Here is a 17,834-nt window from a genome sequence, read left to right on the forward strand (position 1 = left end):
GAAATTAAACCAAGAAACAGTAAAACTTTGAGAAATCATATTAAGCTCTCTGCTCTCTCTTCCTTTGGTTCCTGTGTGCTTCTGAAAGGACTTGCTCCACTCAGAGAAGAAATGAAATCATAGTCTTGAGCTTGTGAGGCCCTTACACACACACACACACACACACACACACACACACACACACACACACACTAACCTCCAAATAAAACACTATGCAAGAATTTAAACTTTAATAATTACCAGTGATATCATATAATGAATCTTATTACTGGTAAGAATTACACAAGTATACACCACTTTTTTTGATATACAGTGCAAGCCTGGAAGAGACATAGTTCAACAATTCAAAGAGTATACACCACTTTTTTTGATATACAGTGCAAGCCTGGAAGAGACATAGTTCAACAATTCAAAGTCATAAATAAACAACTTTGTTATTGAACCACAATAACTCCTGGCATAAAAAACTAAAAGAAGCTCTTTTAAAAAATGGAACAAAACAAAGACAACCCTGGGTGCAGGAGAAATGACTCAGCAGTTAAAGGCCCCTAATGCTCTTCCAGAGGACTCACGTCCAAATCCCACCACACACATAACACCTCACAACTCTCTGTAACTCCAAAGGATCTGACACCTTCACACAGACATACCTGCAGGCAAGATTGTCAATGCACACACAAAGAAAAAATAAAAACTCAACTATTGCTTCAGCAAAAAAGAACTCTAAAATGCAAGCGTGGACAAGAAGACGTCCTCCCAACTGAACACACATAAAGAAAATTTTCTTTTAAAAAATTTATGTGTGCAATTATGAAGACCAGCAAATCTGAAATCCACAGTGCAGGCCAGCAGTTTGGACACCACAATAGAACCAACGGATGCGCAGACTTGAGTGTGAAAGTAGCTGGTAAGCAGATTTTCTCCTTCCTTGTGGGGTGACTAGCAGTTTCCTCATGGCTTCCAACTGATTACATAAGGCAGTAGAAAAGGCAACATGTACTCAAAGCTCCACTGACCTAAATGTTACTCATATCTAAAGACTATCTCCATATGTAGGGCTCACAAGACCTCGCTCCTTCTTAAGGATCTATACGTAGTTAATGGTTGAATCATTTTTTCCATAGTATAGCCACTAGTAAGTTGCCCATATTCCTGTGACTAATATCTCATTTGTTCCTATAAGAAGCCCTAACAAAACCCATTGGCTCCAAAGCAAAAAAAGTGAAGACTACATGAACATTGAAGGGAGATTAGTTTGGAAGGTAAAATGAGTTAGTGATAGCAGAGGGAGATGAGAGTGTACAAATGTTAATGAAATATGATAATGTGTATTTATAATGAAAGCCATGGTTAAGTATAATATGCTAATAAAAAATGGATAAGAATCAGCATGGTGTCACATGCCTTTTAATCACTGTACTTGGGAGGCAGAGACAGGAGGAGCTCTCTGAATTCTAGGCCAACCTGATCTACACAGAAAATTCAATGCTTGTGGGGCTTCATTCATAGTAAGACCCTGTTTCAAAGGGGAAAAAATTATCAATAGAAAGGGAGGAGGTGCAGTGACATGGGTGAGGAAGAAATGCCCTCTTCTTGCCCCTTGCCCCTTATGGCAGGCAGGAGAGCTGGCTCTGAGGTCACAGTGTGGGAGAGCTGGTCCCATTTCTCACCTATTACAGCATTCTGGAAAGTGAGTCCTGCACCTCACCTGTGCGGTATGGGGGTTGTGGGTGAGCCAGCCTGGGTGAATGAGTGTGGGAAAGACAGCACAGCCTCTTGTCTGTTGTATGGCAGCATCTGTGAGACAAAGATCCCCTCCCTTCCCCTTGGCCCTCTCACACAGCAGGTGAGAAAGCTGGCTAAGCTGGTGTCACAAAAGCAGGAGACCTTGCCCTGCCCCTCACCTGCTGCTGCACTTAGGAGAGCAGGCTATGCACCTTGCCTGGGCAGGAGAGTAGAACTGACCCCTACCCAGTGTTAGGGGCATGACTGAGCTGGCCCTAAGGATGTGAGCATGGGAGACCGGGCCTCTCAACTTGTCTGCGGTAAGGTAGCATGGGTAAGGAAGAGATACCCTCCCTCCCTGACACTTGCTTCTTGCCACCTACAACAGGTAAGAGAGCTGGCCCTGGAGTCTTGAAAGCAAGAAAGCTGTCCCTTGTCCCTCATCAACTGCAGCACTTGAGACAGAGGGCCCTGTACCTCAACTGAGCAGCAAAGTAGGGCTGGCCCTGTTTGTGGATAAGATGGCCCCAAGAATATGAGACTGGGAGAGCCAACCATGACTTTTGTCTGCTGTGAGTGGTTCAGATGAGAAAACAATGCCTTCCCTGGTCCCTCACTGCCTATAGCAGGTCGGGGAGCTGGCCCTGGGGACATGAGGTGGGAGAACTTTCCCTGCACTTCACCTGGGTAGCACAATAGAACTGGCCCTCATGGTGAGGACATAGATGAGCCAGCCCAAGGACATGAGAGTGGCAGAGCTGGCTCTTTTGTCCCCTTTGTCCCTTCCCCCTCCCCCACCTTGCTGTGGAACTAGATCGGCCAGCAAGGGCAGAGCATATTGTTCTACCCTGGTGGTGTGGGTGAAAAGCTGGAAGGCTGACCAGCTCAGATACCTCTCAGGCCCAGTCCAGGGTTTTGAATTGGCTCATCTCAGCAGCTACTCCATTGATCATCTGTTGTAGTTCATCAAGAGTCCTGTTGTACAGTTCTAAAATAACAGAATCTGCATAACACAAGGTAACAACAATATATCTGCAAGGAGTTCCAGTGAGGATCTGGTACTTATAGTGCAGCAGAAGCCAGAGGTCTCAAACCAGACCAAGGACTCACTGCAATGACATTTTGGAAGCAAAGAACTGTGGATGAAGGGGTATACTGTGGGACATACTGTGATACACTACAGCCTCCACAGTGAGTTTTTTTCCCCCTCTGTTGAGGAGAGGATGTAGAGGTAGAGGGCAGGTATGAGAGGAGGTGGAGATAAATGGGAATGGGGTACATGATGTAAATTTTACAAAGAACCAATAAAAAAGTTAAAAAGAAAAAAAGAAATGGGGGACATTATTTCCCCGAAATATTCAGACCAATATTTACCAAACAGCAAGACTGAGCTATATTGGGCTAAATTGATGTATTAAATTTACTTTCATATCCTATGTAGTCAAGCCTCAGTAACAGGGAGCAGTTTGTCTTCAACTGCTCAAGTAAGAAATACAGACACGTCTAGATCCTTTTTGTTTCTTCACCTCCCATACCAAATCCTAAAAATAATGATGAATATTTCCAGACTTAGATGCTTTCTCTCCATGATCCAGACTACTGCCAAACTTGTTGTTTCTTGCCTGAATTGTAAAAGAAGTCCCTAATCAGTCTCCTTTCCTTGGGTCTCATTTTATTACATTTCAAAGCCGTTAGACTCATTTTGCCACCAAAAACACTCCAGTAGTTTCTTCATTTATTTACAAGATGAAATCTGGCTTCCTGAAATATAGTCTACAAAAACTCTTTATAAACTAGCACTTCCTTACCCAGTCAACATCATCAACCACACCAGCAGATATTATTAAATAATTAAATTACTTGCTTAAACCACTGAACTGAGAACAGGACCCCCACTGAAGGAATCAGAGAAAGAACTGGAAGAGCTTGAAGGGGCTCGAGACCCCTTATGAACAACAATGACAAGCAACTAGAGCTTCCAGGGACTAAGCCACTACCTAAAGACTATACATGGACTGACCCTAGACTCTGACCTCATAGGTAGCAATGAATATCCTAGTAAGATCACCAGTGGAAGGGGAAGCCCTTGGTCCTGCTAAGACTGAACCCCCAGTGAACATGATTGTTGGGGGGAGGGTGGGGAGGGTGGGGAGGGGAACACCCATAAAGAAGGGGAGGGGGGATTAGGGGGATGTTTGCCCGGAAACCGGGAAAGGGAATAACATTCGAAATGTAAATAAGAAATACTCAAGTTAATAAAAAAATTACTTGCTTAATTTAGATAAATAATTTAATTTAATAATTTATTATGATATAATAATTATTCTAATTATTTAAATAGTTTAAAATAAAATTATTAGATTAATATATTGTTAATTTATTAAGTTTATTAAATTTGTTATTGTTGTTATTATTGCTTTTTAAGACAGGGTTTCTCTATCTAGCCCTGGCTGTTCTGGAACTCACTCTATAGACCAGAATGGCCTCAAACCCAGAGATCCACCTGCATCTGCCTCCTGAGTGCTAAGATTAAAGGTATGCACCACCGCCACCCAGATGATATTCTTAACTGACAATGACTGTGATAATTTTGAACATATGTATACATTATAGAAAGATTCAGTCTACTACATAGCTTTTGTATATATGTGATGAAGATGGTAATATATATGTAATATATTTCACCAAGTTTTAAATGCACAGAATTTTATTATTTATTGTGGCCAGGAGGAAAGTGAGAAGCCAGACCAACTCCATCTTGGGTTCAGGCTCCACCTTAGTGAACCTGACCTAAGGTTGAACTCAACTTAACCAGCAAGCCTGCACCTAGCAGTAGTTTCCAGCTTACTCCCCAACAAGCATCAATCAGGGAAAGCATAAGTTAAGTTTATGGTCTGGCTCCTAGAACCGGCCACTCATTTTAAAGGGCAATAATAGCCCCCAGTCAGATGTGTTGCAAGCTGAATACCTCTTACATGTTTCCTTGCTTGAAACTGGACTTAGGACTTGACCCTCCCATCCTGCTGCACCAGGGGTGGTGAACCCAAGCTTGAGCTTGATTAAAAAGACCCTAGGGTGATTGCATCAATATTGGCTCCTTGGTGGTCTTTTGGGGTTATTGAATGCTTCTGAAATGAGTACAACACAAGGATCTTGGTCACTAAAACTTATTCCCTCAGTTTCACTGAAACATACTTAACTTTATCCTGAACTGCTATCTGCAGGTACCAAACAGCCCTGGATAATCCACATACGCTTTGCTGGCAATATCTTGTCATGAAGAAATACATCCTACTGCTTTATCATCACATTTCAAATTTGCCTCCTCCTCTAGCCAAGCACACCTCGGGTCCACATGGTTCTTACTTCTAGCAATACCATTTCACTTACACATTACGCTTACTCAATGGTTGTCATCACCATGGTGTGAGTGACTTCCTAAAGGACAGGAGTTTCATTTTGATTCATCTTTTCACATTCAGATCAAAAGACAAAGGCCTATATAGTGCCTATAAATTAGTGAATACTCAATAAAAGTCCCCAATATTCTTTGTAGTCCTTTGTAAGCATCATCAAGACTCGAGCTCCTCTGTAATGAAAATAATTGTCTACATGGGACACCTGATACTGTTGTGTGACTTTTCCTGGTAAGACATGAACATCTGCTCACCTCAGATAGGGCACTGATAACAGTTCAAAGAAAGAATTCTATCCAAGTCCAACTGGGAGAAACAGTAAGTTTATTGGTGTTCCTTCCACTGTATAGTAAGGGGTTACTTAACGGAGCAAAAGGCAGGCAGGATGACTCACAAGCTGCATCCCTGGAGCTCTCTGCATTGGCAGGCAGCTCAATTGGCCAGGAAGTCTTCTCTCTCCAGCAGTCTTTACCATTTATATAGCCTTGGGGAGAAAGGAATCTTGTGAATAAACAGTTTTAGGAGCTTCCTGAGACTTGTGAGTTATTTGTTTCCTGAGTCTTAACAAGCCTTCCTCCAATGGACCATTTTAACTTAGTCCTTCCTAAGCCTTATCCAGCTTCTCATTAAGATGGTGTGTTTCAACTCGGTGGGAATTGCTAACCGACAGATACCTACCATTGTACCTGACATATAAGGAGTATCTTAACATCTTAGCTATTAAATTTAATCCTAACAATTTCGAACACCCCCCCCCTTCATTTTCTTGTAGTAAAGGTCCCATCTAGGTAGGTAAGCTTTGCTTGGCACAAGCAAATCTACTTTTTAATATTCTCTTTCCTCCACAGTACCTCCTATCCTAATGCTTATGTTGTGTGTGTGTGTGTGTGTGTGTTACATCAGAAACATCAACAAACACTTTGCTAGCATGTCAGAATCTATTGAGTAACAATAAACTCAGTACTTCATAACATATGACAAATTCCATAACATATGACAGTTTCAGTATCAGCAATTTTCCAGATACTCTCACTTTCCTTGAGAATCTGACAAAGACAAATGGGTTCTTTTATTCCAATCTTAAGTATTAATTTTAACTCTGAGATTATACACGATATATCACACAGTTAATGTATTTGTGAGACACACACACACACACACACACACACACACACACACACACCCTTCTATTTTAATATGCCTTAAACAGTGCAATGGCTAGGCCACTCTCAATCTTCCACATTGCTAATGCCTCCCTTCTGATAGTCCTGAATTGTTGCTAAAATCTAAATTCCATCTTTGTTACCCTAGAACCAGATGAGGGCTCTCTTGGGCCACTCTTCCCTGGCTCTTGCATGGCTGTCTGCTCCTGCTTCTCCAGCTCTCCAGCCTGATCTTTCTCCTTCCTCAACATTATAGTCCTTCCTTTTCCTCTCTCCCCTCATTCCTTGTCCAGGAACCTCAAGTCCTGCCTTTGTTTCACTGTCCAGCCATTAGCCCCCGGCCACTTTATTTACCAATTAGAGCCAAGTGGGGTAGGGACCTATGGCATCCTACATACAGATGTGTGAATTCCCATGTTGTTGGGAACCCAATTAAAATAATATGAGCAGGGGTTGGGGATTTAGCTCAGTGGTAGAGTGCTTGCCTAGCAAACGCAAGGCCCTGGGTTCAGTCCCCAGCTCCGAAAAAAAGAAAAAGAAAAAAAAATAATATGAGCAATAAACCAAATCCACAACAGAATACCTCTTTATGGTCTGTGTAAAGGAGTTACAGCCTTTTCTTGGTCTGGTGCATCTAAAAGGATCTTGTGCCTGATTTCCCTGGTATTGTTTTCACATGACAATGTACCCCTACAGTTGCAGTTTTCCCCTTACAGTTGCAGTATAGAGTAACATGGTTCCTACTCCAAGAAATAAGTCTTTTGTTGGTCAAAGCAACATGTGTGGCACCAGCAAGGTAGTGCCAATTATGTGTCCACCAGGTGCAGAGCCATCCCCTATCCTCAAAATGTGGTAAAGCTGCTTACAAAGTGGGATCCTAGAGTAAGACTCAGTCTGAAACACCATCTTTTAGCACAATAGGACTCAGCCTGATCTCAACACAGTGCCAGGTACATGTTAGGGATGGAATTGTGCTCGTTCAATAGAAAATAACTAGGTGCTATTACTTGTGAGATTTCAAAAATCTGAAAAGGCTTTTACATGTCCAGACTTCTCCCTAATCCTGATGTAGTGAACTGTGAAAAATCATGCTGAGTGAATCTAGGTCGACTCTGCCCAGGAGAGACAGAGTGCATGTCTTTTGTGATTAACCTGAACACATCTCATGCATCTGGACTCTCCAGGGGGATTATACTTCAGCCTGACAATGAGATGATGGGTGAGCACGGAAGACTTAGATGGACGAAAGCAAATGCTAAAGTAGAAAGTTCATGATGTCCCATGAGACCAAAGTGAGCTCACAGGGATGATTTAAGTCAAGAGAAGCTGTGCTTTCATCCACAACCAAAAAGCAACTGATCGCATTGAGCTAAAAAGTCACAGGTACCTGTTAAATAGGAAGTACCTTCACATCAAGGATCTTTGGACAGAGTCTGGGCTCCATGCACAGTTAAAGAGCTAAATTCCCACAACCTATTTTCACTGTCCTGTCTTATTTCCTTGTAACTATATCTTACCTCTAATTCCAAGATTAACTGTCTAGGACTGAAGATCAAATATGACTTCCAATGTGACCTTCAGTTTCCCTCTGGAATGGTTTTCTGGAACAAGCAGTGTAGCAGAATGCAAGAGCACAGGCTTTGGGATTATCAGGCCAGGACTTGAATCTCACTCACAAGCTAAGTTACCTTGGATAAGCAGCTCAAATCTACAAGCCTCCATTTCTTAATGGGTTTAGTGTCTAACCCAAAGAGGTAATTTTGTGTATTTAGTGAGATTTTTTTAAGAGTAGTAGTATCAGCATCATTCATCCTCTTTCCCCAACTGTCTCAACTGGCTTCAGTCCCAGAAAATCAACCTTACCCTCCAAGGTATCATCACTCAGGTGAGACATCTCCATTCGGGTTATTATTGACTCTTAGAGAGTACCACTGTGTTACTCACAGGAGAGTTTTAAAAGCCTGAGCACTTGTCTATTTCTCACTGAAAACTCTATTTCACCTTAGGACTCTTGGCTGCAAGATGAAGATTCCTACCTTGGTATGATGGGTAAGAAGGAACTTTCCCCTCAAAGACAGAGCTGAACATTCAGGACTGATATCTAGTGGCCATTCTCGTGCTGCTGTTTAAATGGCAGCATGGAAAAATCTAACAATTCTCAAGGTTTCTAGTGATAAATTACAATCCTTGTAAAAATCAATATGCAGGGAAGGCATGATGACATAAACTACTACTTTTCTCAAAGAGAAAATAGTTCTTCTACTGGTCCAGGTCAATGGGCTCTTCTAGAAGTTATCTAAGCTCAACTCTTTATCTCAACCTTCCTGTGTCATAGAAACATTTTCCACAGCAGTCCAGCCTCCATCCTGACTTTTTTTTTCATAATTTACTGTGATATTCAAACATCAAATCTGTACACAGAGAGAAACTGAGATTCAGAGAGCACAAAAAAGTAAGACATAGCACAGCGGTAGCGCCGTCAGAGCCAGACGTTCATGCCACCAGACAAATGGCAAACTGAAAGGAGTGAATTAACCTGAGACAGGCTGACTCCATGACAGGCTACAAACTAGCAGCTCAGGAGACCAAGCCTGAGTTTCTACTTCCCAGAACTGGGCAAGTCAGTTACTGGAACAACCACAGGGTTACGTAAAAGGGACCCCCTTTTACATAAAAAGGACAATTAGCCAAGCGTTCTGCCCAGAGATCAAGCGGCACACCTCTTTGGCATGAAACAAGAATAGTCAGTCTGAATCATAAGATCACCCAGCCCCCCAGAGATAGAACCCACCAATCAAGATATAGATCACCCGGCCCTCCCTAATGTTCCTCTTTTGGATTTTAAAATTGATATTCAAATTTAGTTAGGGTCCTTCCATCTCGATGGAATTGCGCCTCTGAATGCAGGAATAAACACTCTGACTTAGCATACTACTTGAGCCTGGGATATCATTCTTCAGCAATTCACGGACTCTGATAAACAAGTATTTCTTTTTCTTTTAGGTTTTAAGAGTGTGTTGGTTTGAATGAGATGCCCCTCTCTACTCATAGCGCTGAGCATTTGAGTCATTGGTCTGCAGTTGGCGAATTGTTTGAGTAAGTTTAGGAGGTGTGGTTTTGCTGGAGAGGAGGCTTTGGTGTTTTCAAGCCATGTGCTGCTTTTCATTTGCTCTTTCTGCTTACGTTTCTGACTCCTCAGCTGACAGCTTCCAGCTCCAGCCATCATCCCTGCCACCTGCTGCCATGCTGTCCTGATAAAAAAGAGTCCTAAGCCTCTGGAAGTTTGAACCCAGATAAATCCTTCCTTCTATAAGTGACCTCAGTCATGATATTTTATCACAGCAATGGAAGAGTAACTAATGTGTTTTTGTCTTTTGTTGTCATTTTTGGTTGGTTGGTTGGTTGGTCGGTTCATACATTTGTTCATTTTAGTATTGAAGATTGAGCCAGGGTCTTGCCCACAGAACTATATAACCAAATCCAAACATCCATTTCCAATATCATAATACTAAAATGTAGAGGCCATTAAATATTGCTAAGAGACTAGGCTTTAAGGACATTCATTTTCCTCTGCAGAATATATAGTATATCACTTTCCCTGGCCAGCGCAGACTCAATTTAATCTGAGAATTTATTGGAGTAGAACAATTTCACATATCATCGCAGACCTACTGAATTAGAGACCCTTAGCAACATGAAAAGAAAAAAAGATACCTTGACACATGGCTTTAGTCCAAATACTTGGGAGACAGAGACAGATGCATCTCTATGAATTTGAGGCCAGCCTGGTCTACATGTCAAGTTTCCAGACAACCAGAGCTAGGATCTTTTAGAGAACATCTTTGAGAGAGGTGCTGCTTGAAAAACAAAAAGAGAAAAAAGAAAAGGAAGAGAGAGAGAGAGAGAGAGAGAGAGAGAGAGAGAGAGAGAGAGAGAGAGAGAGGAGAGAGAGAGAATGATTTCCGGACCTTAAGAACTTGCTGAAATCTCATAGTTGCTCATAACAGACATAAACTTTCTATAGTCATATACTTCACAGTCACCCAATCTTTTAAACCAGGTACTTCCTAATACATAACTGATGTCTGCTGATTTTGTTCGTGGAAATTCACTCTTATCCTGACACCTCCATAGAAAGCTTAAGTGGTTCCTTTTAAATTCTTAGTCTCTCTGCCCTTCACACAGATATCTTCTAGAAGAAAATTAGTTCTCCCTCATTAACCCAAGTCTATCACCTTAGAATAGAAGGAAGTGACCAAGGTTTGATATGATCATTCCCTTGAGAGATGGAACAAAAAGAAGATGCCTGTGAATTGTGAACACCCTGTGATAATAACCACCCAGATCTCCGTCTCTAAGCAACGGAGCACAGGGAGTAATTACGGGCTCCTGCTTTCATATTGCATTCAACAATTTCAAAGCATAACCACATCCTACCGAGTCTTTCAGCCATCTCAGGAGGACAGAAGAACAAGAATTATGATTAACGAGGCCCAGGAAGGCTAAATGATTCTTCCATAGTCACAAAGCTACTGAGTAGTAAGGTTGGGACCAGAATCACAGTCTGATATTTTCCTCCAGAAAGCTCAGGATAGAACATGTCTTGTGCTGTTCTCAGAAATGCCCTGACCATCCATCAGCACTTTAATGAGGGTCAGCTGGAAGCCAGCTGAGAAGAAAAACAACATACAAAACCATCAACATCAAGACGAATGGAACAGGCAAGATGGAGAAAGGGCTAGGAAAATGTTCCCAGGTCAAACATATTCAACTCCATGCTTTTACTGAAGACTAAATTTGAGAAACAAACATTTTGTAGGCTCTTATTGCCTCTGATTTTAAACCAGCTGCTGCTGGTCAGTGAAACATTGTGTCTTCAAAGGCTAGAACCTTCCTGGGCATAGGGTAAGTTCTAATATAAGTTTGATCCATGAATGAATCCCTATGTGTTTGTTTGAGCTACTGATTTTGTCCTTCTTGAGGCCCATTGAGAGGATGTTGGTATTCTTGCCTATGTCCTTTCCCATTCCTCAGTAGCCTGGCTCAGTGTCTAACTCCTAATCATGATGAAGAATCAATTCAATAGCAGTTTCTTCCTGACCCACCACAGAGCATAAGCGTCTCTTGTCCTAAGACAGCAGTCTTTGATTGAATCAATCCTCATTTCTCCAAGATACAATGGATTTGACATTTTCCAAGCAGAAGGATTTGTTATTTTAAGACAAAAGCAAAACAAAATCAATACAACTTTATTTGCCATTTGATGTGGTAAAACTTCCTAAATGATAGCCTCTAGCCTTGGTTCTGACTAATCCAGAATGCATCTCAGATACAAAAGATAAGGAGTATTTCCATGCCCAGCCCTCATTCTTGGTGAGCACTGCCACCTTATCCTATCCTTTACCACTTCTACACAGCTTCTGCGGGTCTCTTAACCAACAGTGGATAGGTGTGTACCCACCATTAACAGAACTTATTAGGAGAAGGAGTGGCTTCATTCTGATCTATGTCTCTGCATTTTTTCTATTTGAAGCAAGCAATACACTTGTAATTTTTAAAATAGAAGCCCACTCCCCTCCTGTCTTTGTATTCCTGCACAAAACATCATGACCAGGAAGCAAGTTGGGGAGGAGAGAGTTTATACAGCTTACACTTCCTTGCACATTGCTGTTCATACCAAATGAGGTCAGAACAGGAACCTACACCAGGCAGGAACTTGGAGGCAGGAGCCGATGCAGAGGCCATGGAGGGATGCTGCTTACTGACTTGTTCCCCCTGGCTTCCTTTCTTACAGAACACAGGACTACCAGCCTAGGGATGGCACCACCCACAATGGGCCCTCCCATCCTTGATCAGTAATTGAGAAAATGCCTTACAGCTGGATCTCATGAGGCATTTCCTCAAGGGAGGCTGTTTTCTCTGGATAACTCCAGCTTGTGTCAAGTTGACACACAAAACCAGCCAGTACACCTCCCTACACCCAGCTGCCCCCCTATCCTGCTGAATGCTGTAGAAGGCAAGTCTAGGGCTGTTCATGGACTTGTAAAATGCTAGAATCTGCTTTTCTGCAGCTGTTCTAAAAGGGAGGCATGTCTCTCAGTGCTGCTCCCTTCAAGCTGCCAATCACTCCCCCTCCTCAAGACAGTAGAGTATAGAATAGGACAGGTAGGTGGGAGATCTCTGACACAAAAGGCTGCCTCTGCCTCTCTTTTTATCTACAAGGCTGCCTTGTCAAGTCCAGAAATAAAAGAGAAATGAACTGTGTGTGTACCAGTTAACTGCAGAAATAGCATCCTCCACATTAGTTTTCAATCATATAATAAGTCCCAGACACAGTGCCCATCAACAGAGTTCTGTGGACACATAGGCTGGCCTGACTGGGAACTACCTGTAAAAGATACCTGGGTATACAACCCTTTGTAAAGGAAAAGAATAGAACAGATGGATGAATTCTGTGAATGGTGTATTTTTCTCATTGCCATGATAAAATACCATACCAAAGGAAATTAGCAAAATTTTGGCTAACATTTCAAGAGTACAGAAGGGTACAGTCAGTCTACCCTTGAAATGCAGACTTTACATTTCTACACTCATGGTGAGGAGCTTGAGGCAGCTGGTCATGCCACACCAATAGTAAGGAAGCTGGAAGAAATAAATGCTCCTGTTAAAATCATTTTCTGGTTTTTATTCAGTTCAGGAACCCAGCCCCTAGTACATCCTATATTAGGGTAAGGTCCTCCTGCTTCATATAATATAATCTGGAGAAACCCCTCACAAATTAAAAAAAAAACACTTTTGAGTAAAGAAACACCCTTAAAGAGTAGGACTAAACCCACACAAAACGAACTAATGTTTATAAATCAAGCAGAAATAACTTCAGAGTTATTTGAATGACTATCTGAAGTGAAAACTTGTGGTTTCTTTGGAAAGTCAGTTATGTCAAATGATGTTTTGCTGGGGCACATGGGTAAAAGGATGTCTTAGAAAGCAGACACGTGGGGTTGGGGATTTAGCTCAGTGGTAGAGCGCTTGCCTAGGAAGCGCAAGGCCCTGGGTTCGGTCCCCAGCTCCGGAAAAAAAAAAAAAAAAAAAAAAAGCAGACACGTGAAAGAATGTTTTCCTGAAGCACACACAGGTGAAAGGATGTTTTGCTGTAACAAACACAGGAAAGGACGAATGCCGTTCAGAAGGAATATAGACATGGCCCCACAGACAGTGGGAGTTCAAGCATCGGTTTGCTTTGCTGTGCCTCTCTATTCTCCGCTGAGGATGCACACGCATTGGTTTCCCGTATATTGCGTTGCTGAGCCCAGCTTGTGGTGACACCTTAGAGAGAAACTCACCAAAAAACTTCTCGTGAGGTTCCTGTGGCTTCTTGATGCTTGTTGGCCTCAGGGTGGCTGGCAAGCCTTGCAGTTTCTTCTGGATTGAACTGCTCTTGCTGGTTCACCTGTGGTGGCTGCGAAGAGGACTGGACTGCAGGTGCTGATTCATAGTTGGTGTTTGATACTGGACTGAACTGCTGATATCTTGACAAGGACAATTGGACCTGCCCCACAAAGAACTATTTCTACACTACTATTTCTATGTCCCCCGTGCCCTAGTAACTTTTCTTTTCTACTACCTCTAGTGGGTGGTGAGCTAGAGAAGTTGAACCCTTATTAAAGTAGATTGGAAAAAAATGGATGCCTACAACTATGCTTATTTGAGGAATCACACTGTCAAGAAGAAGAAACAATAAAAGGTCCTGAAGTATAATTCAACATTTATAACAGTGAGATTTTAAAATACACTTTTACTGGGGCATGGTGGAGTGTGCCTTTAATCCCAGCACTCAGGAGGCAAAGGCAGGGGGATCTCTGAGTTCTGCACCCAGTCTATAAAAGCCAAGTTCCAGAACAAACAAGAACTGTTACACATAGAAACCTGTCTCAAAACAAAAAAGAATAAAGTGCTTTGTAATAAGTTTTTAGAAATCTATAAAAAGGAACTATTTTGCAAAAAAAAAAAAAAGTTGAAACTGCCAAAACTTATTTAAGGGAAGTAAGAATTTTTGACCTTCCATAGCCAGAAAATATTGAGAATAATCTCAGAATAGCCTCTTTAGAAGACACCAGGTCGATACTCAGGTTGAAATGATGAAGGTGCTCTCTGTTCTCATGTAGAACTAAAGCCTGGCTCCAGGGTTAAGTGTTTCACAGGCACTTGAAACTCTTGCTCCAGGAGATCCTAAGCCCTCCTCTAGCCTCTGCGGGCACCTACACACACGTGTGCATACACATCAAGACACATGGGTAAGAACAAAATAATAAAATCTAAAAAAAAAATGATAATCAGATTCACCATACAGTTCTACCAAACCTTGGGGTAGAGGTGGGGAGGGGAGAATGTAATAACAAAACAAATAGCAATAAACTACCTAGAAGTGAATTCATGAATAATGTGCATAAAATAACAGTATGGAAATAATAATGAAGAATAATAAATGTAAGAGGTGCTGTGGCTTACTTAGATTTTATTTTTAATTTAAGAGTTCAAAGTTACCAAAACATTTGCCCTGGATCTGTCAATGTAACCAAAACCCTGAAATCCTGCCCATTTTCCAACTGAAGTTGCTTTTGTTTTTCCTCTTTGTGTCCATAAACTTTAATAGTGACTTGCTTTCTTTCTAGTGGCATATTTTTGGGGAAAAAAATGGAAGGAAGAATGAATGAATGACCAAATGAATAGATTATGAGTCTCACTGTGTATGCGTAAAGTGTATATTATCTCACTGCAATTGATACGGCCCTATGTAAGACAGCTTCAGTTATAAAACAGTCAGTTCTTTTATGTAACACTAAGAATGAAGAGTATTTATTATTTAATCAATATACCTCGATTTCAGAGCTGATAAAACTAGAAAGCACCCCTTGCCATCAGTGATGGATGGTATTATCCCCAAGGCAGAGGGAAGGACTGACGGTCATTCAGAGTTTAGCAGTCTCTCCAGTCGCTTCCTTCTCTTCTCCAGCTTAAAGCTGTGTGGATTTTGTATTCCTTCCCATCCTAACTCCATACTTAACAAACAGGTTTCTTTCATTTGTTTCTGTCATTTTGAATATTTTTCTTTTTTGAGACGGGGTCTTATTATACACTGAACTATTTATACTTATTATATACTTGAACTAGTAATTGAAGGTTGACCTCATACTTGTGTAGTTATAATTTTGGTTTCCTTTAAAAAACACAGAAATATTATAAGAATGTGTTTTCATATTCTTATCCCATATGGGATGTGGGGCTGCTTCAAATGGTCCACAGCAGCTGACTATGATTTACCTCATGCTCTAGCAGGGGTGTGATTTTGTCAGCTGCAGAGAGTTTCGGCAAGTGTGTGACATTTAGAACTCTAGGGACTCTTCAGAGGCTATATAAATGCTAGGGCCCCAAGAGGTTGGGTGGGTTGTTGGTCATGCCCAAAGGAAAAAACAAGAAGAACTTTGATATCCTGACAGCAAAGAGCAAACTCGCCCCAAGGAACTCGATGCCCCAATCAGCAGGAAGTAGTCTAACAATAATGCCACCCCCTTACCCCTCTATCCTTTTATCTCTCCTGTATGGTATTAGGGAATTGAAAGTGTAGAAGAAAAGGGGTGGACAAGAGTGAAAGAAAGAAGAACCCACAAAGTGCCCAAAAGTCTGGCTACACTCCTGGCTTGTTCATTTGTTTTTACTAAAGCGTGTACGTAAAGACACCAGTAGACCAGGCTGGCCAGAAGCTCAGAGAGATCCACCTGCCTCTGCCTCTGCCTTTCCAATGCTGGGATTAAAGTCATGTGCCACCACACCCAGCAAAAATTACAGTTTTAAATTTCCCAGATTTACAGTTTCCAGGAGCAGAGTGTGGCAGCTCGCTCCTCTAAATCGCAGTATTCCCGAGGCCGAGACAGTACAGCGTACATAGATAAATAGTGCAATCCAGGCCAGGCAAGGAGACAGTAAAACCCTGCCTCAAAAAAAAAATTTAAATCACACAATAGTGGCTTTATTAAAATTAGCCACAAACCAGATTTTAGCATCACAATTTTGTTGGGGGTGGGACCAGGAGGGTAACAGAAGAGGGCCTCAAGACAACAGGAAGTAGGAGGAGATTTTTAAAAGCCGAATGAGGCCAGAGGTCATTTGAAAGCTGGAAGAAGGTTTCATCTAATCTAAAGATGGAAACTGCTAGAAGCAAGAAGCGGAGCACAGAGGAGCCGAGGGAAGAAGTGGAAGGCCAGATGTCTAGCCAACTGAACACGGCTTCTGCAAAGACTAAAGCAACGGAGAAAAACAAAAAGTCAGAGAATGATAATGGTTGTAAACCAAAGGAGAAAAATGCACAAGATGACTGAGACTCCAGGACACACTCTTAGGAAAGGTACCAGTTCCTCCTTTTCCACAACATCTGCCTCCAGTGAAGCTGATTCACTGAGATGTTTTGTGGGCGTGGTGCCTGGAGATGAGCGGCAAAGGCCAACCTGAGTTGAAGAACGTTCCTGACTCAGCCAAAGAGGCCAGGTTGAAAGCATCTCACAAGAGAGAGGGAGGGAGGGAGGGAGGGAGGGAGGGAGAGAGAGAGAGAGAGAGAGAGAGAGAGAGAGAGAGAGAGAGAGAGAGAGAGAGAGCGCGCCTGGGGAAGAGTCTCGGGAGACTTTCTCCTGGAAATCATCACTGTACGGGAGGAGCAGATACCTGCTCTCGTTGATCCTCCTATGCTCTATGAGGAAGTCAGCACCACGATGGTGACTACATCTGCCTCCGAGGCAGTTTTGGCATCTTGGGCCAGAATTGCAGCCAATGCTAAGAAGTTAGAGGCAGTGCTGTCCTCCAACATCAGAGTCCTGTGGGGAAAAGTGTAAGTGGTTCATGGGACAAGCCTTCCTGCGACCACAACTGTTTGGGTGCCGCTGCATTTCCATGCTGGACAAGCCTGGGAACCAGATAAGAAAAGGAAAGCGATTGCCCTCTTCCCACTTCCGGCCTGCACATTTCCACCCCCACACCTGGAGGACGTGCTGTGCCCCAAGTGTGTTCATAGGAACAAGGTCTTAACTAAGAGCCTCGAAGGATAAAGGACAGATTTCTTAAGTTTGGGCTAGCTGCGGGCATCACTCACTCTTGTGGAGAACCTCGAAAGATAAAAGACAGATCTCTTTAAGTTTGGGCTAGCTGCGGGCATCACTCACTCTTTTGGCGTGGTTGGCCGAACAGCAGCTGACACTGAGACTGACGGAAATCCACATCTATGCCTTTGGAAGTGCCCATCTCCCCCAAAAATTATGGGATATTGTAAGTTAGTTGATGCTTAAGTACAAGCAGTTTGGAAAAAGCCAGCGAGTCCACCAAAAGGTCCTCCTCTGCTCATTGTGATGACTGAACACTGGGAGTGGCCTCCTACTCTTGTAGGATAAAAACGTGTCCTATGTGTTTTGCTGCGAGTAGGTCCTGGGGCCGAAGTATGACATCTCCAGATTCAACAGTTGCTAGTCCTGTCAACAGCACAACG

The 17,834-nt window shown here is 42.4% G+C and overlaps 1 pseudogene; it reads left to right on the forward strand.

Moving 5' to 3' along the window:
• Positions 1 to 16,503: 16,503 nt before the first annotated feature.
• On the forward strand, positions 16,504 to 17,400 carry Dppa4-ps3 (developmental pluripotency-associated 4, pseudogene 3; annotated as a pseudogene).
• Positions 17,401 to 17,834: the final 434 nt, after the last annotated feature.

This window comes from Rattus norvegicus, chromosome 1, assembly GCF_021556685.1.
Source record: "Rattus norvegicus strain SHRSP/BbbUtx chromosome 1, alternate assembly SHRSP_T2T, whole genome shotgun sequence".
Taxonomy (NCBI): Eukaryota; Metazoa; Chordata; class Mammalia; order Rodentia; family Muridae; genus Rattus; species Rattus norvegicus.